Consider the following 26,959-nt stretch of genomic DNA (forward strand, 5'->3'; position numbering starts at 1 on the left):
CTACACACGCATGCGCAGTTTCTTGGGATTGTGTTTACACGCAGGAGCATGCGCTCACGCGTACCAAGATGGCTACCAGCGATAACATAAGAAATATCTGGAAAACTACTTATTTGAGGAAAATTTAAATGCGATATTCGTTTTCAGCATACCTGAATAGTCGTCGTTTTAAAGGAAAATGTTAAGGTCAACAAATTTACCGTAAAAAAAAAAATATCGATCGTAAAAAAATACCGATTTTTCGGAATTTTTATTTTATTTATTTTTTTCATTAAGTTTAATGCACAGGAAATAAACTCACCCCCCCTCTAAAATCAAAATTATTAAGAAAATAAAAAATAATTTTTTTTTTAAATTGATTAAAACGGCGTAATCTTTAACGACATTAAAAAAAAAAAGTCGCTAAGTGGAAGCGCCCGATTATTCCTACTTTATAATTTCTTGATATTTGGAAAAAAAAAAAAAAAAAAAAAAAACTGAAATCAATTCAGTAATTTTTCTGAGATTATTCTCTCTCTCTCTCTCTCTCTCTCTCTCTCTCTCTCTCTATATATATATATATATATATATATATATATATATATATATATATATATATATATATATATATATATATATATATATATATATATATGGAGAGTATTAGCTATGAATAAATAAATCTTTTTGGTAGAATATCTAGCACTTTCCGCTGATTTTTACCTTTTAAAGGAGAATGATTAAAACAGTCACACAGTGAGGCCCATTTTTAAAACCAATCATTTGCAAGTTGAAACAATAACATATTTACAAACAACCAAGATGAAAAATAAATAAGAAAAAAAATTCCCAGAACAAAACAAAAACATCTGTTTGTTAATCCTATTTCTCGGAATGTTCGAGAACTCTTTTGCGTGGGTTACATTTATAATAGTTTGTAGCAGCACACATTCAACATGGTAATAACTTTAGAATTATAGTTTAGAAACACAGAAAACCAGCGAGCTTTAATTGGATAATTTGAAACTATCGAACATGTCGATGAAAACGAAAACATTGTTTTAGTTTTACCCGTTCTTCACTCGTTCTTTCTTAACACTAGAAGTTTATTAATTTATTTACTAACTAAGCGAATAAAAATGACACAGTTTTTGCCTCTATCAATAAGAATAGATTTTCTATTTAATTTATTGATTATTATGAGATAAATTCGAAGAAAAGTGATTTTTGTTTTTGATTGATTGTCTACAACAAAAACAAACATATCACCTTGACCTTCAACATAATTTTCTGACCTCTTTCATTTCACTTTTTCTCTTGTGATGTTAGGAGAATTTGAATAGCTGTCTCCTATCACTGTTCGTTCTTGATGAAACATTTGACTTTACTCTGTCATCTGATGCAAATAATTAGTAATTATTTCCTTTGCATAAGAATAAAATTAATGAATCAATGATGTCAATGCAGATGGAAGTAAGTTTTACACTTATAATAATATCAACTGTTGTCTACTAAACTGCGATTCTCTCTAACTCAATAGAATGTAAGGGGCGTGACAAGTTTTAGAAATGGAGCAAACTGATTGGTCAAAATGAAGACAAGACGTCACAGTCACGCGCAATCGTCTCCCATCGTCGTCGCTTTTACAGAATCAAAACAAAACTCCATGTTGCTTCTTACGTTAACATTCGAAGAATGTAAACAAGGAACAAAAACAGTGTCTAATACGATATTAACATTCGATTTTCAACTTATAAACACAACTCAAGGTTATTAAGGTAAGTTATAATCGTATTCCAATCATTTCTATAAGTTGTCATTTCTGGAATAAAATTGTAGTCAAGTGTTTTTTCCATGGTGTCTCATTTTTCTTCTCCACCCCGAAGAAAAAAAAAATGGTCTTTTTTGATTATATAATTGATGACACTTTGTGCGAATCATTATTGTTCGCATCATTTATTTCGTCGTTTTTCAGATCAAACTGGATTGTCTTGTTCTTATTTGTTATTGCATCATCTTTATGACGTAGCTAGAATAACTAGGCATATTTCATCTTACCTTCTTACTTTTATTCCAATAAAAGTCTTCTTGCTTCAGTAAATGATTCTTTAGCTGTTATTGTCCTGCATGCCTCCAGAGCATTTCTATATCAAATGCTAATTAAGAATATTCAATAAATCTTCAGGTAATCTTTTTTATTAAGGAAAAATAATATCGATTTCGATCTCTTGAAACATTTGTATTTTTATGAATTCCACAGAAGACAGCATAAAACCTATTTTTATTTAATATTCAATTTTATTAGATTAAAAAAAAAAATTAATTGCAAAAGATAATTCGTCTCGATCGTTTCATCTTCATCGGCATTTAATAAATTATTAAACAAGTAAATTATTATTCATAAAAAAAAAAAACTTCAATTCCGTTTCGATTTTACGGGAACTTTTGACATTTCATCATTGTCAAAATGAAAAACGAAAACAAATCAAGAAAAACACCCAACGAATCCTTAATTTAAAAATTCCTTCATGAACTTTTTTTTGTGTGTAAGAAAGCCCCATGCATTCTTAAATTGTAATTATTTAAATGGTAGGAGTAGACAATCGAGGGTTAGAATTTAATTTAAACTTTTTAGGGTTAAAAAAATTTTTTTTTTATACTTTCTAATTATTTTATTCTTACTTAGTAACATTTCTCCATTTTCTGTGTTTCGGTTATGCAATCAATTGCAGCCATCATACACCTTGTCAATTGAACCTATAATACTTATAGAATTAAAAAAAATATATACCCACTGAAAATGTCACTCGAAACGGGAAACTGATTTTTGTTTTCGTTTTTATTTTCACATTATTTACATTTTTTTTTCTTTTAGATGTTCATAGTTCGTGGTAGCATAACTCTACGTCGTTCTATGTAACAAAAATAAGTTTTTGATTTTGTCCGCAAATTCTTTAATTCTTTTTCAATATTTTTTTTTTACATTTTTTTTCGTTAATTTTCACGAAATACAATTGTATGTTGTGTACAATTTTTTTTATTTAAAACATAAAATTAGGAATGACATTAAAAAAAATATTCACATTGAAAAATGGTGCTAATTGCAGAGAGTGGTGTCCGCACTATTTTTTAAATCGTATTTCCAAGTTTAATTAAAGTTTTATGATATGTTTCTTTATTCAATTGTAAGGCTATACAGAATAGGTACAAAACACCCTCCTGTCCCCATATTAAGAATGGCTTTTTAAATAATAACGTTATTATTTCAGCACGGATCACTCTGCATGAGTACCTGAAAAATATTTCAGATTTAGTTTTATGTTAAAGTTTTAAACACACACACTTTCGTTCGATTTCTCTGTCGTTCAGAACAGAGTATCGATCTTTATCTTTACTATATGTGCTTTCATTGTCAGGAAGGAGGTGGTTTGGTTCGGTTTAAACAATGGTTAAAATCTGATTTCAGTCACCAAAACTTTTTAGATTAAAATTAGTTTCAGCATTACTTATTTTGCAACGTTTTATAAATTTCCTTTATGATTTAAAACTTCATTTTTATTATTATTTTTTTTTTAATTAGAATTACAAACAACAAACCGACTATATAACAAATAAATGTTACCAAAGGCACGGTGATGGATGGGGTGTCAATATTTTGTTTTATTTTCGAATTTTCAGCGATTATCGAGATTCCTCAGATCACTGTTTCATGAGGCCATCTTGTTTTAACTTAAGTGCTCTGGCTGCTCTGCATTACTTGCGTTTCGAATTAAATAAACGCTTTAAAACAAAAAACTTACGTAGGTCGGTAGAAGAGTAACTTAGCTTGCCTTTGGTAACATTTATTTGTTATATCATTATTTCTTTACCACTTTTATTATAGTAAAAAATACCCAAACAATGTTTTGGTAAGATTAAATAACCTTGAAATAGAAAGTGTCCACTTGGCGATGGTAACCATTGGTGCAGTCAGTGGTGCACTGTTTATATATATATATATATATATATATATATATATATATATATATATATATATATAAACACCGGTTGTAAATGGATGGCAACCATCGCCGATGGTTGCCATCCATTTTCTGAAATCAGACATTTACAACCGGTGTTTAGTGCACCAATGCAACATTATTTTAGTTTGTTTCGATTTTGACAGAACTTCTAGTTTCACTCGGAGGCACTTTTTTTGTTATTGTGCAGTTTACCGACCATGCTGAAATAGGTAAATTTTTACTTTCTTTCCACCCTTAAATTGACGACTTTACGGATCTGCTGAAAACGAATATCACATTAAAATCTGGAGCAGACAAATAGTTTTCTCTGGATATCAAGACATTTTTTCCAATGTATTACTTAAGTAGCGTTCGTTCACCATTCTTAACATGGGAAGGAGGGGGTGTTTTGTAACACGTATGCACATTAGTACTTGGTCAGTTGGGAAAAACATGGCCTCCCTCCAGTCTCCACTAAAAGCAAAATGGATTACATTGGATAATAATGGTCTTGATATTCGTTTCAGCATTAAATGTAAAAAGCGTCAATTTAACGGTGGAAAGAAAGTAAAAATATGCCCTGAAATAATAACATTATGTAGAAAGCCATTCTTAACATGGGGAAGGGGAAGGTTTTTTTTTTTTAACGATTTTGTACTTTTACCTAATAATTTAATAAACAAAAGATGCCGTAACAATTGAACTTTAACTTCAAAATCCAATCTAAAAAATAGCACGGTTCGTAAACTACACAAGCATCTTCCTCTCTTTTCGTTAAGAAACGGGAAACGCCAAAGAAATTCCAGGCCATGATGCGATGGATTAGTCAGAAAAACTTCCACAAGTCATTTATTGGAATTTCCCTGACGCCGTCGGAAATATTATGTTGACATATTTACTTATTTTTTTAAATTTCTATTTATAAAATCTATTAAACGACCACTCTAATTTTTATTTATTTTTTTAGGGATAATCGAGGTAGCTGACAACAAATCTGATAATCAAACCCGGGGCAAATTTACCGTTTGCATGGTATTAACCCCTGAACCCACGAACTACTTTCCACCATTTACGCTACGCGCAAGAAGCTCACAGTAACATAAATGACGGTTGTTGAATGTGCCTTCACGTAGCAAACTGCATTTTCACATGGCGTACGAATCTTTTGGGGAACATTTAAACTTATACGAAAAAGAAAAGCACTCCACACTCCAAGTGGGGGGGGGGGCTAATGTCGGAAAGACTTTTTTTTTCTTTTTTTTTTCAGAACAGAATTAAATTTTTTTTTTTTTTTTTTTCATAGGCGGACAATTTAAAATGCGAAGAAAAAAATTGTCTGAAACAATTTTTTTTTTTTTTGTCTTACGTAGTTTTTAATGCGGTTTACAAAAGCATAAGTACCAAACATTTTTATGTTTTTCATTCTTTTTTTTTTTTGCGGGAGGGGGGATTCAATTATAGAACTTGGATGGCTTAACAGATGCTTCTGCAGTTTAACCGTTTTATCATAAGTAACGCGCCGACTGAAATGATAAGTAGCGATAAAAGAAGAGTAAACAGGAATGCCTTTCGTAAAGGTTTTATCAACTTAAAAGTATACATGTGTTTTCAAGAAATCAGTATGGCGGAATCCTTAATTCCGGCCAAGGGGAATAACCACGATCCTTTATTTCCGGAAAAGTCAAAGCAATTTATTCTCACATTTTCCCCTTCAACAATAATTAAGTATGGAATTACAGAAGTTAAATTTAGTCTGTTCAGTACTAGGTTAAGAAGTCCTTATATTTACTTGGAAATTGTCGCAATCTGGACGATCACAGGGATTTTGGTCCGCAGCGTCCACATCTTGGGGAGCATGGATATTTTCAGGATCAGGTAAGGGATTCTTCTCCTTCACGTAGGTATTGTTCTCGTCAGTTGGCGGTTCTTTAGGGGCTTCAGGGCTTGCACGATTGTTTTCATTGTGTTGGTCTTCTTGATTTGAGGAGTTAGGAGCCAGGTCTCGCACATTGACAGTAGTTTCTGCACCAGAGGGTAGTCGTACATGAGCATAGTAGGGGTTTATGTCTAATAGGGTAGCAGGGGTTACTGGAGGGTCGAGCTTACTAGACTTAGTATGGTTTCTGACATATATTGGGCCTGGTTTTGCCCAAGTGGGAACAGAAGTTCCGGAGGAAGATTTATGACTTTATTTGAAAATTCTGTCATGAGGAGTCATATTAGTGGCAGTGCATAGTAACGACCTAATTGAATGGAGAGCGTTTGGTAGTATATCTTCCCAATGGGGCAGTTTCATGTTGCTAGAGTGTAAGGTCGTTTGGATGGCCTTCCATAAAGTCCCATTGAGTTTCTCAACTTGCCCATTACCCTCAGGGTGGTATCTACTTGTTTTAGAGGTGGCAATATCTTTGCTACGTAAGTAATCTTTGATTTCTCCTGCAAGGAAATTGGCAGCCTGGTCATTGTGTATCATATCGGGCATACCAAAAATTGAAAATAGTTGGTTTTGCTAGTCATATCCTTACAGGGGAAGGCAAAGGGAAAGCGATTATATTCATCAATTATAGTCAGTAAGTATTTGTTATCACGCACAGAAGTAGGTAAAGGGCCTTTAAAGTCGATGTTTAATCGCTGGAAAGGTAGTATAGCCTGTATGAGTGTTCCTTTGTTACAACTGGCAAATTTAGGTTTCAGTTACTGTCAGGAGGAGCACGAGTCTGTTGTATTTTTAATTTGTTCTAAAGAGAAAGGAAGGTTTCTTGTCCTGATGAAGTGGTTGAATCGCGTGACACCAGGATGGCATAGTGTAACATGCAAATCGCGGAGGTCTTGCAAAGTGTGCGTCAATGTAGAGATGCGAGAAATTGTGTCAGCAGCTGTATTTTCTGTTCCTGGACAGTAAACAATACTGAATTTGAATTGTGACAGTTCGATCTGCCAATGACATATCTTATCATTTTTAATTTTAGACTTCCTCTTATTATCAAACATAAAACTGATGCTCTTTTGATCTGTAATAACTTTGGAATGTCTCCTGAGTAGGAAATGTCGCCACTTTTGGAGAGCTTCGACAATCGCAGCAGCTTCTTTTTCGACAGCATGATGTCTAATCTCATTTGGGTTTAGTGTCTGAGAAAAGAATGCAACAGGTCTATCCTGTTGGTTTAGAGTAGCAGCAATGCAGTAATTACTGGCATCAGTTTCTACTACAAATTCTTTATCCGGGTCAACATAAGGGTAGCATTTCTTAAGTCGGTCTTCAGCGTCTGAAAAGAATTTAGAATAGACGGGGGCAGTGGAAACTCCTTGTTATGATTGAGAGGCAGTATCTTATCAGAAAAGTTTTGAATGAATTTACTATAGTAAGAGAACATACCAATTATTCGTTTTTGTGATTGGAAATTTAGAGGTAGTGGCATTTCAAGGAGTGGTTTTAGCCTCAGGTAATCGGGCGCAATTTGATTGTTCTGGATTGTGTAACCAAGAAGTGTGATAGAAGTAGCAGAAATGATGTTCTTTTTGATCCTTTCCACATATTGTGACATTGTCTACATACACAAAAGTGTCTGTTAATTTTTCTCTTTCTACAATGCCACGAGGCATCTTTGAAAGGCACTTACTCTGTTAATGACGCCAAAAGGGATACAAGTAAATTGGTAAAGTTTTCCATTTACTTCAAATGCTGTGTATTTCTGATCGACATGACTAATTGGGATTTGATGGTAAGCAGACTTCAGGTTGAGTGTTGTAAAAATGTATCGAGCTATGTTGCCACATCTGGGCAAGAGCTGCTAGAAAGGACTTGTCCTGCCTTGATAGAGTTCAAAATAGACTTTGTAGCCTTTTAGGAGATGTCCTTTTCTCTTCCCTGCAACCTCTATCTCACAGAAGAGATGTTGCGAGTTTGTCTCTGATCTATCGTTATTTTCATGGAAAGTGTTCGACTGAGCTCCAGTCTATGGTTCCCTCTCGCCAGACTTTCACAAGAAACACTCGTCTAGCTGAAAACACTATCAATAATTCCCCCCACTCTTTATCTGTGCCTAAACCTAAACATAGATTCTATGAACAAAGCTTCTTTCTTAGAACTGCACGCCTGTGGAATTGTCTTCCGTTTTCCTGCTTTCCGGCTGACTACAATATGGTTGTGTTCAAGTCTAACGTAAATAAGTTCTTGATGAGCCGTTCCATATAAGTTATCAAATTTACCGAATTTTCATTACTAATGATTACTATATTGTCCAATTTCTACTGTACACTCTTTAACCCTTATCCTTGAGTGGCCTCTTGACCTTGATAATGTGGTGATGCCTGTGTAAAAAAAAAAAAAAAAGGCATGGGATAGGCATCCAGTTCTGTAAATCTATTTATGGTGTCGCTGTAGTCAACCACCATTCTTTTTTTTTTTTTGATTCTCGTTAGAGGTCACTAAAACTTGGGCTCGCCAAGGAGATATAGAGGGCTCTGTTATGCTTTCCCTCAACATTCTGGCAGTTTCCTCTCTAATAAATATGTTGTCATTGAATGAGTGATGATGAGATTTGGTGGCAATAGGGGTCTTTTGTGTAGAAAGATGAGAGAAAAGGGGAGGAGGAGAAATTTTGATACATGGAAACTGTCCCTCTTACCCATTGCTCCGATAACAAGTTCTTCCCCGGGACCGTCGAATTTCAGGGTCACAGTTTTATATTATTTTAGGAGGTCTTTTCTGATAATCATATCAATGAACAGATCCTTAATTACTTCCACTGTCATGGCGTGGTGGTTTTTACTATTTAGGGAGATGTCAACAATAGTTTTGCCGATGATTTTGGCATGATGATGCTACGGTTTTCTGTTTGGGAATAATAAAAAGTTTCAACTTTTTTGCTATATTTTTGCTGATAAACGTCCCCACGCTGCTGGAGTCCACCATAGCGTTCACTACTTGCCCATTTATTTTGCATTTCGTGTATGTAATGTCTTTGGCACCCGTTCCTAGTCAGGAGAGATTGAGTGGGGGGAAGTCCGGGTCGTATAACACAGCAGCAGAGATTTACATACCTTCGCCCAATGGCCATTTTTCTTACATTTCCTACACTCGGCATTACGCGCAGGACACATCACCTGTGAATGTCATGTGTTCTCACAGAAGAAACAAATTCCTTTTGGTAGGGTATTTTCTTTTATAGCGGCTAAGGGAGTGCCTTCTGGTTTAATTACGGTAGCGGCTACGTTCGGGTAGTTATCAAACCTTATCATATGCTTCTCCGCTTGTTTTAGAGACCTAGCCATTATAAAGATCTCTTGTAGAGTTGAGAATGGTTTTTTGAGTAGGCGCTGACGAATAGACGAGGAAGAGATGCCGGCTAATGAAAGCGTCACGAATATATTGCTTTTTGTTCTCCTCAGTGCTTACTGCTTGAAATTCGCAAGATTTGGCAAGTTGTTGCATGAAATCGTCAATAGTTTGTGCCGGTTTCTGTTCATTCGTCAGAAGATGATGTCGGTTAAATATAACGTTTACCGTTTTTATGTAAACAGCGTCTAGCGTTTCTATAGTGCAATTGTAATCTGTAGCATCGCTTATTATTTCGAATATTGTCGCTGAGACTGAATTAATCAAGGCAAAGAGATTTTGTGCATTATTTTCTATTTCCCCATTGTTTAAAGTGCATAATTTACCGATTAGAATACATTTTTAAATTTTATTGCCTTCTGTTTACATTGGGTAAATGTCGGTGCGTTACTTACAGAAAAATGGTTAATTAAACTGCAGAAGCAGTAAGCACCTGTTAAGCCACGCAAGTTCTAGAATTGAATCCTCCTCCCGCAAAAAAAAAAAATGAACGGAAAACATAAAAATGTTTGGTGCTTATGTTTTTGTAAACTGCATTAAAAACTACGCAAGACAAAAAAAAAAAGTGCTTTTGTTTTAGACAATTTTGTCATCGAATTTTAAATTGTCCACCAATGGAAAAAAAAAAAGTCTTTCCGACATTACCCCCCCCCCTCTACTTGGAGTGCTTTTCTTTTTCGTATAAGTTTAAATGTTCCACAAAAGATTCGTACGCCATGTGAAAAGGCAGTTTGCTATGTGAAGACACATTCAACAACCGTCATTTATGTTACTGTGAGCTTCTTGCGCGTAGCGTAAATGGCGGAAAGTAGTTCGTGGGTTCAGGGGTTAATACCATGCAAATGGTAAATTTGCCCCGGGTTTGATTATCAGATTTGTTGTCAGTGACCTCGATTACCCTTAAACAAACGAAACAAATTAGAGTGATTGGTGTTCTGTTGTAGTGTATATTTACCAGATAGTTTGAAAAAAATCCAATCATAAAAATAAAATTTATTTTCGTATGTGTTAAAAGAAAAAAACACAAAAAAGAAAACGGGTAAATTTTTAACTAGTTTCTACCTGATCATTTTCCTTTAAAATGAGACTCTCTGATTTTCAAGTATTCTGAAAACTAATATCGCATTTAAATTTTCCGCAAATAAGTAGTTTTTCAGATATTAACAATGCAATTTCTTATATCTTAAATTATAGGTACGTGCAAAATAAATGCAGATGCCCAAAATGTATAAACATTTGACCCCTTCCTAATCAGGAAATTAACCAATTTTAATGACATTTTCAGTATTTATCAAATAATGATCACGGAATATATTGAACCCATTATTTTTAATTAAATCTTAGTGGAAATGTATTATTTTGTTTAAACAAAAAATACTTTTATTAAAGTTATGGTTTTCTATAGTAAAAAAAATGCGTGAATTTATTTTTGCTTTTATAAAAAAAAGGTAAAATAAAGCATCGTAAAATGTAACAATTAAAAAATACAGGAACATTACGAAAAAGCCCCTAAAGTCCATATTAATGAATTCGATATAACTCGAGGAAAAATTAATTTCTTGAACTACCGATATTATCATTGAATTAAGCATTATTTATTTAATATTTTCACACAAAAAATTATAATTGCAAGAAATATTTCTACTTTTTTTTTTTTAATTATGTTTCGCATAATTTTTATATGTAAGATTCTAATATTTTCCTTGCTTGCATGAATGTGAAACTTTCGCTGTAACATAGTTTTTTACATAATTTTGAAAAATAAAAATAAAAAATTTTAATTTATAAACAGGAACATAGAAAAATAATTAAATTAAAAAAAACGGTAAAAATGATACAAGCATTCAGGATAGGAATGTATGGATGCACGTCTGGGAGGGGGGACCCAGGAACCCCTACCTCCTTTTAATTACATGACGTCATTTTCAGACAGCTTTTCGACTCTCTCAGATTTAAGGCTTCTGTATAATCAATGTTTACAAAATTTCCGTTTGTTGCGATTTTGCAAAGGACAGAATCCCTTCATTTTGGGGGTTAATTTTAAGCTATTTTTTGTACAAATAAGGTGTTGTTTTTTATTTTTATTTTTTAATTCAATATCTTAGCACGTTACTTTACTGATTATCTTTGAAATAGACCCCCAAAACTAATTATTTTTCAAAGGATTTTTACAATGAATTTATTTAACTTTCAAAATTTAGCTGAATTGTTTAGCTCGCCGTGAAAACATTTTTCGTAACTTTTTTTTTTCACATGTACAAATATTTTTTTCCTTTTGGAAATTAACTTTAGTCTGTAATCTTTCAAATACAATCAAAAAGTAGTCGGAGACAAAAAAATTATGATAACTCAGCTTTCAAAACTAGTTTCTCCTGTCTTTATTTGTCCATTTTTGCCCGTACCTATTATATTATTACTGGTGGCCATCTTGGTACGCCCGAGCGTAAACGGGACGTGTAATCGTTAGCATTTTTGGCATTCCGGCATATATCTTGAGACAATTTATTTTTGCATTACTTCTGTTTTCTAGATGGTGATAGCTGATTTGGTGTGCCCGACAAAACATCTTCCAACAGATATTTTAACTGAAGGAATTTAGCACATTCTTAGACGAATTATTATTATTATTGGCTCACAAGGAGCTTTCACACAGGTCATCAAAGATCTCTCCTTGAAAACAACCTGTGGTGTTCCCTGGAAGCTGAGTGACAAGTCTCCCCAGATTTTCAGTACTCTCCACTTCCTTTGATAACATTCTCAAATGAATTTGCGTTATCGTAACAGCTGCTTGCTATTGATTTCTTGCTGACAGTGGCCATTGGTCTCCACTAGAATTTGAGTGGCAATAAGTCTCCCCAAAGTCCTTAGTTTTCTTTGCACTTATCCAGCAGAGGTTTAGTCAGTGCACTTTACTTGGTCTTTCCATACTCCTTGATCCTACTCAGCTGTTTGGCATCACTCTCTTTTGGGGGGGGGGGAGGCAGTAATGGGGCAATGGGAGGGGGTGGAGGAGGAGATAGAGGACTTATAGATATGAAGCTTCAATGTTCCTGGTTCCATGTAACGTTTCTTCATGTTTTGCCTCTGCAGCAGTTTGTCTGGCCTGCGCATATGGCTCATGTGTATTAGTCTCTGCATTCAAGGGTTTTCCTTAATATTTCACCTGTTTTCATTATTGTTATTCTTTCCAGCCATTTCTCTGATTCCAATTTCTTCCATTCTTTTTTCAAAGTTTTTGGAATTGTTCTTAGTTCTCCTACTATTATAGATATTTTGATTTTCTTCATCATCCATATCCCTTTCAGCTCTCTGGTTAGCTCTGTGTATTTGCTCCATTTCTCTTTTTCTTTGATATTGACCCTGTGGTCAGCTGGAACAGCAAAGTCTACGATTTGACAGGGCATTTTTTTTTTGTTAACTAGCCTGTGTGCCCAGCGTTGCCCGGAGGTGTGTGTTGAGAAAAAAAAAAAGTGGTAGTAGGCAAGCAGGCTCGAACCTGTGATGCAAAGGCGGAAAAGAAAGTGAAAAAAAATTTGACATCTTACTGCTACTCCATGATGGGATCGGAAGTTCAGAACATTAAAATTAGGCAAAGTCAATCCAAACAATACAATGACTTGCAAAGATGGCTTGCAAAAAATCGATCACTCCTGTAGAAAACTGCCCAGTTGAGGGTGAAGGAATTAATGTTATTGGCCAATTTTTTTATATGTGTTGTCCGATCTCGTGAAAATCTGTCTCTTCTGTTGAAATTTTTTTATATGTGTCGTCCGATCTCGTGAAAATCTGTCTCTTCTGTTGAAAGTTTTAGGCAGACATACAAGCATACATACATACATATTTTAAACAGATGGGTGAGATTTATATTGTAGACTAGTGAGGGTACCCGGCGTTGCCTGGGTGTTTGTGGGTGTGTTGAGGGGGGGGGTAAATCAAAAAAGAAAAAATGTTTTGGTAGGAAGGTAGGTTCGAAAACAAATATTAAACGGACAAAAACAAAAAAAAAAAACTGAAAAAAAGTTTTTTGTAGGTGTGTGTTTAAAAAATCGGAAAAACAAAAAAAAAACAGCAAACATGATGTAAAAAGAAGAAAAAGTAAAATAAAAAAGTTTTGGTAGGTAGGTAGGTAGGTAGGTAGGATCGAACCCAAAACGTTGAAGCGAAAAACTTGATAAGTACCGCTTGCCTACGAAAGGAAAGTAACTGAAAACAATTTCAATTTAAGGTTTTAAATGCACAAATGGCAGGTGCACAGCGAATTTAATTAGGTTAAAGGAAATTAAATTCCACACTTTATTTTAACTGCAGGATAGTTCTATTGGGTTTGTTTTTTACCCAACTTTGTCTGGTTTTGTTTCCCCAACACGTTGGGGAAAACCAGCTCCCCCTTTATTAGGGGAGTGTCCAAACGAAAGCAATTGTCTGATATGATGGTGAAAACCGACATTGACCAAACGTCCATTTGCTTTCTGGACGCTCCTGGCCCATGGGCCGAGAACAGCGCCTTAGTTTCATATCAGTTTCATTTTTATACAAAAAAAGCCGAATCAACACGAGAGGGGCCGAAATAGCAAAAATTGTGTAAAAATCGACATAAATAAATCTAGATGCAGTGCACGTTTGCAAATCCTAAATATTATTATCTAGGAGGTATATAAACAGTTCTAAGACATAGTACCCCCCCTCCCAAGAAGCCCGGCGAAAAAAGCCTTTGTTGGACATACAAAAACTCGCCCGCCCGTTTTGCCTTCTATATATGTAGATCACTATATATATATATATATAGATTACTATATATATATATATATATATATATATAGATTACTACGACATCCAGTCTTGGATGGATTTGTCTATTTGTATGTCCATGTTCCATAGGATTTTGTGATTCGCGTTTTCAAGTACTGTTGCTGGCTTATGCTTGTACCATTTGTCTATGCGTTCAAGATGCAGCTATTTGTATAATTCCTACTGTAGTGCATTCCCCATTTTGTTGTGCCTGTTCTTGTATTCCTTTTAGGCCTGTTTACTGCATTTGCTTACTATATGGTTTATATTTTTGTCTCTTTGTCCACAGAGTCTACATTTGCTGTTTTCTTGTGTTTTGTCAATCTTTGTTTTGATGTGGTTGGTTCTTATCGAGTTATCTTGTGTTGCAGTTATTAGGGATTCAGTTTCTCGGTTTACGTGTCCTTTTTGCATCCATGTCCAAGAGTTTTTGTTATTTTCATCTTTTGTCATCTTTATGAAGCTTCCATGTAGTTTTTTTCTTCCTGTTTTCCTTTTCTCGTCTTATCCTTTGTCTCTGTTTTCTGTTTTGTTGATTTTTTACTGTGTCTTTCGCTGCCATGAATATTCTTTCAGTGTTTTGCGTTATGTATTTTCTAGTTCTTTTTTGTGTCATTCACACGGTTTCTATGCCAACCAGTCATCTCCCGCCATCTTTCCTTTCAACATCGTCCTTTGGGTAGCATTGTGCATGGTCATAAGTTTCCTGGTCTTCTGGTTGAGCTGTCTGTTCTTTAGTTCACCCTATGAATGGTCCAGAGTATCTTACTAGTGACACTGCCCATGTGTTTATACCTTTTATTAGGTTTTTGCTATATAATTTAGTTTCCAGGAGTTTTCTTGTTCTGAGGTATTCCGTTCCAATTCTCTTTCATATCTGTTGCTTTGATGATGTCTGCTACCAGGACTCCCAAGTATTTAAAGGCATCTTGCTCCCCTAGTACCCTCATCTCCATTTGGTTGGGTAGTTCCATGCCTTCTGCCACCTTCAGTTTTTCCTTTCTTATAACTAGTAGTGCACACTTTTCCATGCCAAACTCCATTTGCATATCCTGGCTGAAGATCTTGATAGTGTTTATTTAGTGTTTCTAGTTCCTTTTTGGTTGTTGCGAAAAGTTGTAGATCCTTTCTGTGTCCTTCTGTATCAGTGTGGTTCTACCCTTTGTCATCCAATCTGGCATGTTTGTTTCCTGTATACATCTTCTCAAATTTTGAACTAGTCTTTTGTGTAATGTTGTGAATTTTTTGAACCAGTATGCATGTATCTCGTCTAGCCCTGGTGCTCTCCAGTTTGCCATTTTTCCTATTGTTTCTTTACAGTTTCCTTGCTCATTTCATTCACTGTTCGTTCTTTGATTTGTTGTAACTCTTCTTTCATGTCTTTCAGCTATTCGGCATTTCTATTGTGATCCCGTCATTCTTCTTATTCTTTTTCTTCTTATTCTTATTCTTATTCTTCTTCTTCTTATTATTATTACTACAAATGATACTTATTTTAATAAAAAAATGTTAAATTACTTTTAAGAACGTGTCACTTAAATAAGACGTTCCAAAACATATTTTCATTGAATAAATTTATGGTTACTGATGATAATAATTTGTCTAGGAATGTGATAAATTCTTTCAGTTAAAATATGTTGGAAGATGTTTCATCGGGGACACCAAGTCACCTATCACCATCTAGAAAGCTTTTATTTATTTATTTACATTTTAACAACTTTTCTTCTATTAAATTTCCTACATTTTTACTTAGAAAGTAAATACTTATTTTAAATTAAGGGAAGTGCTTAAATCTGAAGAATAAAGGCTGGAATGCCCCCCCCTCTCTTCCCAAGTAGTTAGAAAAATCAATTTCATAGCGATTTTGAAGAATTGTTAACAGAAAAAAAATGATAAAAGAAACAAATAGTCAACAAATAATTGTTATCAAAGGCAATAAAAGCTACTTTTTTTTATCTCTCTGGATGAGTTTGTTTATGTTTTAAAATATTTTCAAGCGCTTTTATTTATTTTTTCAAATCTTTAATTGAAAGTGTGTCAAAAATCTCCAGATTTTCTAACGATTCAAATTTTACCTAATGGATTTCAAGCGAAATCTCCAAATTTACCAGGGAAGGCGCTAAATTGGCTGTTCAGAGAATATATGAAATTAACATGCCTTGGAAACTGATTGGTCAATGTGTGACAAGGGCTGAGAGAATAAATAAATTTATGTCTGTTACACTTTCTGTTTAGCTTTTCAGCAATTTTGTATAAAAATAAAGTAGAATCTATTTTTTTTTTATGGAAGAAGTGAAGGAGGATAAGGGAGTGTTAATCTATGAATCAACAACAAAATGCAAACAATTATTTTAGATAGGAGATCAGTTTTGCATGTAAATTTAATGTAAAATAATTAACTATTTCCAGTGAATTGTCTAATTAGATAGCGAAGGACATAATAACCAGAATCTTTTTGTTTTTGTATTATTATTCATCGGACTACTGTTCTCATTTTGAGTGGGATTTTTACGTTTCGGTTGATGTAACCTCCAATCTTCTTCAGGTGTATCTTGTCGAACTTGGGAATGTTTCTATCAAACTCGTTAATATGGACGGAATTTTGAACGGAACCCTTTATTTACTTCATGGGGGTAGCGCATTCTTGTTCCTTACTTAGGACCTCCTCTATCCAGTCATGGCTGATGAAACAAGAGCATGCTACCCCCATGAAGTAAATAAAGGGTTCCGTTTGAAATTCCATCCTAATTCCCGAGTTCGACAGAAACATCCCCGAATTCGACAAATAACCAGTCCTCATCTCAAAAACTCAGAAACGTCTTTTTGTTTTTGTTGTTAAGGGAGATCAATTGTGCATGATTTTTTTGGTTCACAGAATTCTAAGAAATAGCCTAAAAGATTGATTGAAGAAAACTCTTTCTTTACAACTAATAGGGGTAGGCCGTATGAGGTCAAAAAATTCATGAGTGCAGTGTCATTTTTTGGTGTCAATTAGTGCCCTGAGTAAGATTCAAAAGGAATTTTTGAAAAAAGTCCATTTTTGGTGGTTAGCACCCTCTAAAAATGGCACAAATTCTCTTTTCTTGTATTAAAATTGTGTTCATGGATATTGTTTATGGGATATTTAGTTGAAAAATAGAATTTTGGGGGGCATTTGTGGAGGGTATTTTGACCCAAATTTGTCTGTAGTATACAGAGAATCCCTACGATTAGTTTCCCTCCACCACCCCAATCACTCTCAAAGTTAAGACTTGCTTTCAAGAGACCACAATACATTAGATTAGTCACAGAAACCAACCAATTCACTTTAGATTACTGAAAGCATGAGGCAAGAAAGAAGTAATCATTAAAAATCAACAAAAATACTAACATGAAGAAAACTATGAAAATTAATCCAAGTATGGTTAAAGTTCTAGAAAAAACAGCTTGCAAACCTTTTCTGGCCAATCTTAACTTAATTCAAAATGTTGTACAAAGCATAAGTGGCATTTGACTCTTCTTGCACAGCAAGCAACTGCTTGCAGTTGTTGATTGTTCTTTTAGAAGGAAGAACTTTTTTATATGTTGAATAATCTTCTTTGAATTTAGTTTTTATTTTTTCGCGTTGGTTCCTGAATCAGAGTCTTTTTGGTTGAGGCCCTTGGTAACAGGTGGTGGAAATCAGGCTCCTTAGTAGGGATGTACTGATTATCAAATTGGCCGATTAATCGGTAATCGGCCTCTTGATATTTGGATGATTAAAAGGTTTTCTAATGCCAATTTATCAGCAAATTTTGTTGTCATCAATGATACTAATATCAATTATATTCGAAAAGAAGACAAATTAACTCACTGTTTTGCTTGCCAATGAAAATTTATCGAAGAGACATGCATTGTTAAACCATATTATCAAATGACAGGTATGACGTGCTGTTAACAGGTAAACTTTTAAAACAGCATTGAATTTGAGACAAATAGATGTAAACATATGAAAATTTTTCCTCCTTCCCTTTTCTAACGAATTAACATTATTTTGTACTTTAAATCACTGTCAAAAAAAATTATTATTTCATCTTTTAGTTTTTATGTTGAGAAATTGTACAGTAAATTGCGACAATATGCGAACCGAAAATAAAGCATTCTTCATCCATCGTACTCTTGTTCCTCATTTTCGGACTCTTGCTACCATTACATATATATTTTTATTTTTATAGTTTAGATAATGTATATTTTATTGAGATAAATTACCTATTAGATATCAGACATAATTGAAATATGTAAAAAAATTAACTAAATATTAAAAACAACCATCAACCATTATGGTAACCAGTTTTTGTTGGAAGTATTTTGATGTCAATCCCAAGAATAAGATTACAACTGCTTGCAAGTTATGTCAAACCATCACATCAAAGAATTGCAAATCATTCATGATGTGATCACATGGTGGAATTCAACATATTACGTGAAAATCAATCAAGAACAATGAAAAGCTCTTGTAATGTGTACTGTTGATAAGATTCCTACCTTAACAACTTACCAATGTTTAAAAAAATATCCAGTTCCTGAGTCCATTTAAAGAAATCACCAAAAAAGCAAATTACAGAACATCAACCATATCAATGATAATACTTATAAATTTAGCTCTGAGGTTATTTCTGTCAAAAGCTGTCCAAGCTAATTCTAGAATTTCTAACTTTAGTGGAATCAGAAGCTCAGAGTATTAATGCTGGAGTCCCTCAGGGGTCCATCCTGGGTCCAACTCTCTTCCTGATCTACATTAATGATCTTCCAAATCACATCCTTACATCATTCGTAGACACTTATGCTGATGACACTACCATCTATGGTAGCACATCTAAGACCGTAAATGACCAAGTTCTCTCCTGTTCTCTCTCCTCTGATCTTGAGCACGTGGTACGATGGGGAAAGGAGTGGCTGATTACTTTTAATGCATCTAAAACTAAGCGTCTATCTTTACATCATCAACGTTCTGATCCCCATCTGGCATCAATTAAAATGAATGGCTCTCGTCTTGGAGAGGCATCATGTTTTGACAAGCTTCTGGGCTTGACCTTTATTCCTGATCTGAAATGGAACACGTACATCAAATCTGTTGCCAAGGCAACTGGGAAAATGGTGAGATCCTTCTATCGATCTAGTAGATATCTCACTGCTGATGCAATTCTCTATCTATATAAGAGCTAGGTACGTCCAAGGATGGAGTACTGTTGCCACATCTGGGCAGGAGCTGCTAGAAAAGACTTGTCCTGCCTTGATAGAGTTCAAAATAGACTTCGTAGGAGATGTCCTTTTCTCTCCCCTGCAACCTCTATCTCACAGAAGAGATGTTGCGAGTTTGTCTCTGCTTTATCATTATTTCCATGGCAAGTGCTTGACTGAGCTCCAATCTATGGTCCCTCCTCGCCAAACTTTCACAAGAAACACTCGTCTAGCTGAAAACACTATCAATAATTCTCCTCACTCTTTATCTGTGCCTAAACCTAAACATAGATTCCATAAACAAACCTTCTTTCTTAGAAGTGCACGCTTGTGAAACTGTCTTCCGTTTCCAGCTGACTACAATCTGATTGTCTTTAAGTCCAACGTAAACAAGTTCTTGATGAGTCGTTCCACTTAAGTTAACAAATTTACCGAATTTCCATTACTAACGATTACTATATTGTCTAATTGACTACTGTACACTCTTAACACTTATCCTCGAGTGTTCTCTGGGCCTTGATAACTTGTGATTCCTATGTAAAAAAAAAAAAAGAAAAAAAATCCTTCTTACCATCGTTGAACAATCGAAGTTATCAATGAAAACAATATTTTCATCCTATCTAAATAATAAAAACTTGTGTATGTCTCCTTTCCTAGACCCATGATTCAAATATTAATTTTAAAAGATTGGCATAAAAAAGATATTTAGAATTGGAATCTACATCTACTTTTCACTGATGATCAACAATATACTTAATGAATCTTGCTTTCCTGCCTGCTGGAAAACTGCTTTTGTAGTGCCAGTTTTCAAGAATTCTGGCTAAAGAACTGACCCAGTAAATTATCGGCCTATTAGCCTCCTCCCACTTTTCGCCAAAATATTTGAGTCCATAATTAACCAAGCTCTAGTCCATCACCTTACGGATGCTAAACTTCTTACTGACCAACAATATGGATTTACGCAAGCTCGTTCAACAGCAGACATCCTAACTGTAATCTCAGAACGTATATACAAGTCACTGGACAAAGCGGGGGAAGGTAGAGCGGTAGCTCTAGATATATCTAAGGCTTTTGACATGGTATGGCATGAGGGTCTTCTCAGGAAAATCAGATCATACGGCATTACTGGAAGAATACATAACATAATTAGATCCTTCTTGGATAAGAGAAAAATCTAGGTTGTCCTTGACGGTCGTACATTTAAACAATATGATATAAATGCGGGAGTGCTTCAGGGGTCTATCCTTGGACCTCTGCTATTTTTAATATTCATAAATGACCTCCCTGATAAAATTGTCTGTGAGATGGGTATGTATGCTGACGACACCACGCTCTATAACAGACACGACAGGAAAATAAATGAACACATATCTAAAGAAATGGCAGAAACACTAGAGGCTGAGCTCCGATCCATTGTGGAATGGGGACAAAAATGGATGGTCACCTTCAATGCTGCCAAGACTAAACTTGTTTCCTTCAATAATTACAAGAACCCTTCCCTACCGCCAATAGCAATGGCCAATGACTCTTTATCTGAAAGTACATCTTTTAAACTCCTTGGCCTAACATTTACAGGAAACATGAGTTGGAACAATTACATTGAGAACATTGCCAGGGCCGCTGCGAAGAAGGTAAGTTCTCTCTACCATGCTAGAAAGCTACTAACGCCTGAAAGTATCCTATACCTCTATAAGACCACCATTCGCTCATGTATGGAGTATTGTTGTCATATTTGGGCTGGTGCATCTGCCACTAGTCTCTCGCTCTTAGACAAGGTTCAAAAGAGTCGCCAATCTGATAGGTCCTGAACTGTCATCTAAACTTCAGCCTCTGTCCCATCGACGAAATGTTGCATCCCTCTGCGTTTTCTACAAGTACTTTAACGGAGAATGCTCTGACGAACTGCAAGCACTTGTGTTCCCACGATGTAAGTACCCCCAACAAACCCGACAAGCAGCTAAATCCCACCCCTTCACAGTAGAGATCCCTAGATGCAAGAGAGCCTTCTACTCCAGTAGTTTCTTCCCCATAACAGCTAGACTTTGGAATTCCCTTCCGGGTCCCTGCTTCCCCGACTGCACTGACATGCAGAAGTTCAAGTGCAACGTGAACCGACATCTTGCTGACCAACTTCCTACACAGTACCCCTGATGCTTATGTTTCCGATAGTAGCCCCCCCCCTACAACAAAGTGTCAATGTGCCTTGTTTGGGGTGAAAATGTAATAAAAAAAATAAAAAAAATACACTACCCTGCTGAGGGTGAAGAAGCACGAACATGTGTAAATTACAGCATGGCAACTTTGAAAACTACTGACAAAAAAGTAACCAGTAAAAATGCCACAAACAATGCTTTCATCATTCCTAGTATAAAAAGACAATAGGAAGTAAAAGTACAATTATTTTTAATTCAATTTCAGCCTTCACTTTTGAAATATTTGTAGTGATATGCAAATTAAGTATAATTTACATATGAGCAGATAGCTCATAGTTATAAACTGACACCAACTAGAACAGGTGGTTGTTGAACGCTTGCTTAGCGTTATACACAACATATCAATGGCGTCGACGATAGGATGTTGTCTGGTCTTTGAAGACCCGGAATATGTAGATACTTGGATTCGTTGCTTTGCTGCTAATGTGAGAAGCAAAAAGTTGAAAGACAGTAAAAAACAAGGAGGAGAGAATTAAATCACCGACTTGTTCATGGCTAACGCTGGTTGTGAAGCAATTATGAAGGTTGCTACAATGGTTTACCCTCGAGAATTAGAAGAAATGACTTTCGAAGAAATAAGTCAGGTTATCAAGGGAAACATGAGGTCAAAGAAAAGACTGGTGATTGCAGAAAGGACCAAGATAAACTTAATAAATGAAGCAGGAAGTGGATAAACTGATAGTAAAATATTTACACTGGTTAAGAAGTGCGAGTAAATACTGTGAATTTGAAAAACTAGAAACAGACGAACAGACAATAGAAGAAGACTTAATTCAACTAAGAATTTGCAGATGCTGATTTGCATGACTGGTTAAGAAAAATAGACTGCAGAGCTTACAAGATCCCTCCCTGCCACCCTCAAAGTAATGGGATAGTGGAAAGGATGGTCCAGACAGCAAAGAAGGGCATAAAAGCATGTGTGCAACAGAAGGAAAAAATCGATGCTTTCCTACCAAGATTATTACAAAGTTATAGAATAATTCCGCATGCAGACAGGCCAGAAAGTCCATCTGCCTTAATGGGCAGACAATTAAGGTCCCCTTTAACTAGGTCATATGCCACAAATCAAAAGACATGGTACAAAAGAAATAGGAATATGGAAGCTGAGACAGCAGAATTTATAATGCAGAAAGGACATAATACTGCAATATTCAATAAAGAAAATGGGAACAGTGTTCTAGCTCATGCTGACCAAATAAGATACCAAGGAGAACAATCGGATGAGGAAATGTCTTCTGAACTGGCCATTATTGACATAACAGAAGAGTTACTGCAGAGGAAGAAGTAGAGAGAGACGAGGTAGAAGAGGAAGAAGTAGAATGGGACAAGGTAGAAGAAGAAGATCAGAATATGCAGGAGGAACACTGCGATTATAGCGAAAGACGTGATAGATCCAGATCTTCAAGGAAAAGGAGAGAGATATAAAGGAAGATGTTCAGGAAGGCACAAGAAGAAGTACTTGCGGCATAAGGCCCCTCCATTATAGGGAGATGTAGTGATATGCAAATTAAATATAATTTACATATGAGCAGATAGCTCATAGTTATAAACTGACACCAACTAGAACAGGTGGTTGTTGAACGCTTGCTTAGCGTTATACACAATATATCAGTATTAAAAGTTAACATTGCATCATTTATAATAGGAAAATTGCTCTGATGTACAATTTTAAAAGTATCATCAAATAAAACTGAATTAAATGACAGTAAATATGAACATTCAATATAATTCTATACATAATGGTTATTATGCCTATTTTTTAAAAATAATTTCAACTGCAACTTCATTATAAGTTGATAAAAATGCTGATATATTAAATTTTGGTGGCAGAAATAAAGTACCAAATGTCATAAACATATACTAATTTCAAAATCACACATCACAAAAACTATTAAAACATGCAGATCTGGAATATTGCATGTCTAATCAATACATATTGTAGAATGCTATATATAAATGTCAGCTCTTTACACCATGTACTTCTTAAATAGCATCATCAAGAAAATGTAATAATTTTATGTAGTATTTTTCACTTTGTTTACCATGGTGATATAATTAAGTAAACGTACATGTTCCACATCAATTTATTTGTGATAAAAGAACTGCATGTTATCAATGATAGAGTTCTTTATACAATTGATATTTCTTTGCGATTCTGTTGAATTCTTCCCTTGGCGCTGATTACATTCGTCCATTTGAGGTGGTTCCTTCAATCCCTTCGAACACATACAGAAAAACTTCAGTTGTTCTTCAATGCTCGTGTCACAAATCACTTGTTTTGTATTGTTTATTAAATTGTTAGGTGAAAGTACAGACTAGTTAGAAAAACACCCTATTCTCCACTTGTTAAGAAATGGGCTGCTAAAAAGTTCTCTGCAAAAGTACTATTGTTTTTTTATTGTTTTACCATTTTTATTTTATTTTTCTATTGGCTTTGTTCACGTTAACACTGTGATTGTTTACAAATGATTTATTTCTAGTTTGTGTGGATCGTTCTGCTTTACATTGAATGCTCAGAAAAAGTCCCTTCTGATTAATGTTTACAAATTTTAAAATAAGTAAACGAACTTGGCTATTTTTTAGAATAACAGAGTATTTTTTATCTGGTATTAATCAGAAAAGACTTTTTCGTGACATGTGAAGCAGAATGATTCACACAAACTGGAATTTTTTAATAAAAGATTCGTTCAGTTTTTTTCATACGAGAATTTGCGATGCTATAAAATTCCTACCTTAACAACTTGCTATTGGGGACTTGTTCAAGAAATTGTTAAGTTACTGAATCCATTTGGAAAAATCATCAAAGGAGCAAGTCACAGAACTTCAACCATATAGATGACTAGCAGGGTGACCCGACGTTGCCCAGGATAGAATGATGATCAATGAATATTTCACACTCCTATATTTTTATTGTCATCGAAATCTATGAAATCGCCCGGGAGGAAGCTTCACAAGACTCCATGCAGTAACTTATTCCAAAATATATGTTATTCTACATTGCACTCTAGAGAACCTACTGTTTCTTTTATAAAATTATTTTATATAAACTTCTTTCCAGTTAATGAAAAAAAAACATTAAGAAATTTACATGCAGGGTTTGAACCTACAGACCACATCATGCAAAAAAATAAACACACTATCAACTTCACCACAGTAGAATTTTCACAACTCATTGATTTATCATTGTTGCTAAGTGACGACATGGAAAAAGTGACTTTCCCAATGATAGATAAATTAAAATAACAGTTTCAATTATTGATTATCGGTAATTCTCGGGCATATTCTGAGACAAAACTTAACTAAGATCACTCCCATATTTATACACTAAAGTTCTGTAAATTTTAAAGAAAATCTGTTCAGCTGTTTTAGAGTCTATAAGGAACGAACTCACACACAGACAAAGTTTCATTTATATAATTGTAGAGATAATACCTACAATTTTAGCTTTGAGGTTATTTCTTTCAAAAGCTGTCCAATCTAATTCTGATATTTCTATTTGGAATCCTTACCACTGTTGAACAATTCAATGAATCAAAGGAAACAAGATTTTCATCCTGATAAAAACGTGTGTGTCTATTTTCATAGATTCAAGATTCACATTTAAATTTCAAAAGAATGACATGGAAACACTAAGAATTGGATTCTATATCTTCTACTTTCTACTGATGATAATGAAGCAGAATCGGCAGGCTACACTTCTTCAAGCTATGTTGAGGGTCAAGATCACAGTAAAAGTAAAACTGTATCTTTCAAGCCTGTTTGATGAATTAGCTTCGAATAAACCTAAAGTAACAAAGCAAAACTTAGAGCAGGTAGAAGATGAAGATTGCAACTACAACAGAAATATAAGAATCACAATCTATATTCAAAAGGAGTAAATTTTGACTATTATGTGGATTTATAACTACTCGCAAGAGGTGATCACGATCAATTTCAGTGGTGGAAGTAGACACAGGAGACCTTACCACTGCTGAGTAAACTGGCTTCAAAATATTTAAGCGCACCATCTTCATCTTGGAGGATGAGAAGTTCTTTAGTACAGGTGGCAATGTATCTGAACCTATTAGGAACAGGCTGCATCATGAGAATAGAGAAAGGCTAATGTTTCTACATTACAACTTAAAAGTATTCAACTTTAAATACTGAGGAGACTATGAGAGCAGAGGAGTCAGGCAGCAAGAATAGGAGAGGATGTAGAGCAGCAGCAGGTGCAGAACAGCTTATAGTTATTCAAAAATTATTAAAGAATTACAATTTGTACTTTGTAGTTGGTTTGTAATTTCTTTTTCTTATTTAATTGTTTAATTATATTCATTTAAGAATTAGAAGTTATATTTTGTAATTTTATTTAATAAAGACAAAAAGCCATAATAGTGGCCAGACACTTAATTAAATGCTAAGTTAAATTACCAGTTACTATATTAATATGTGAAAACTATCTGATGAGTCACTTGGTAGTGATGAAATGTTTTAAATTTAATAGGAAAGAGAAAAGTAATTAATCGGCCGATTACCGATTAATCAGCAAAGTAGGCGATTAAGCTGATTACTGATTATCTGCCAATTAATCGGTACACCCTTACTCATTAGCAATGGCATCCTCTTTAAGAAGGTAATATGTGTTTTGGTAGAAATGTTCACATACAAGTTTGAAGGCCATTTTAGTTAACACATTAGAGTTTATATACCAAATACCAAGGTCTCATGTACGATATGAAAAGAAACTGGAATCTTAGGGAGATATCAATCATACCAGTTATCATAGGTGCTATAGGGCTTATGAAGAAGAACCTGAAGTCCTACCTAACTAATATTCCTGGTGAACCAAGTGCAAAAGAGATCCAGACAATTGCACTTAAGGGAATAGCAAGGATACTAAAAAGAGCTCTCAGTTGGTTTCAATAAAAAGCGGGGCAATGTTGGCAACTGGTTTGGCTGCCCCATACCCAGCATTACAATCTTCAAAGGAAGAAAAATGAAAAAAAAAAAAAACAAGATCGAGATCCAAGCAAGAGAGTAAACCATCTGCTCTTCATGGATGATCTTAAACCGTATGCCAGCTTTGACACCGATCTGCACCAGCTTCTGCAGATAGTACACACCTCCAATGACATCGGAATGAAGTTTGGCCTGGATAAATGTGTCAAGTGTACACTCAGAGCTGGGAAGAAGACCAACACAGAAAATATGCAGCTAAATGAAGACATCGACATCAGGGATTTCAATTGCGGTTTTCACGGAAGGCAGGCTATCTGATATTTGGTGGGAACATCATATCTAACGTATCTTTTTGGGTGGCCATGTCATCCACCGAGACTCTGACAAGACCTGAACGATTAATTGATAAGTCCTGAGTGACGTCTCCATTTATCAACATCACAGATGTCATCTAGTGACATTAGCAGATTGTTCTCCAAATCCCTTTCTTGCTCAGCTATCAG

At 34.8% G+C, this 26,959-nt stretch overlaps 1 protein-coding gene across 5 annotated transcripts in view; it reads left to right on the forward strand.

Moving 5' to 3' along the window:
* The first annotated feature begins 679 nt into the window (after positions 1 to 679).
* Positions 680 to 26,959, forward strand: part of LOC145283787 (uncharacterized) — a 548,751-nt gene continuing 522,471 nt past the window's right edge. For 2 of the 5 annotated variants that reach the window (XM_080132858.1, XM_080132859.1), the window contains exon 1: positions 680 to 1,757. The gene's annotated coding sequence lies outside the window, so the exon portion shown is untranslated. The remainder of the gene's footprint in view (positions 1,758 to 26,959) is intronic. The other 3 variants (XM_080132856.1, XM_080132855.1, XM_080132854.1) reach the window with 2 other exon arrangements.

The sequence above is a fragment of the Euprymna scolopes genome, chromosome 8 (genome assembly GCF_053919585.1).
Source record: "Euprymna scolopes isolate OS-2025 chromosome 8, ASM5391958v1, whole genome shotgun sequence".
In the NCBI taxonomy this organism is placed as follows: domain Eukaryota; kingdom Metazoa; phylum Mollusca; class Cephalopoda; order Sepiida; family Sepiolidae; genus Euprymna; species Euprymna scolopes.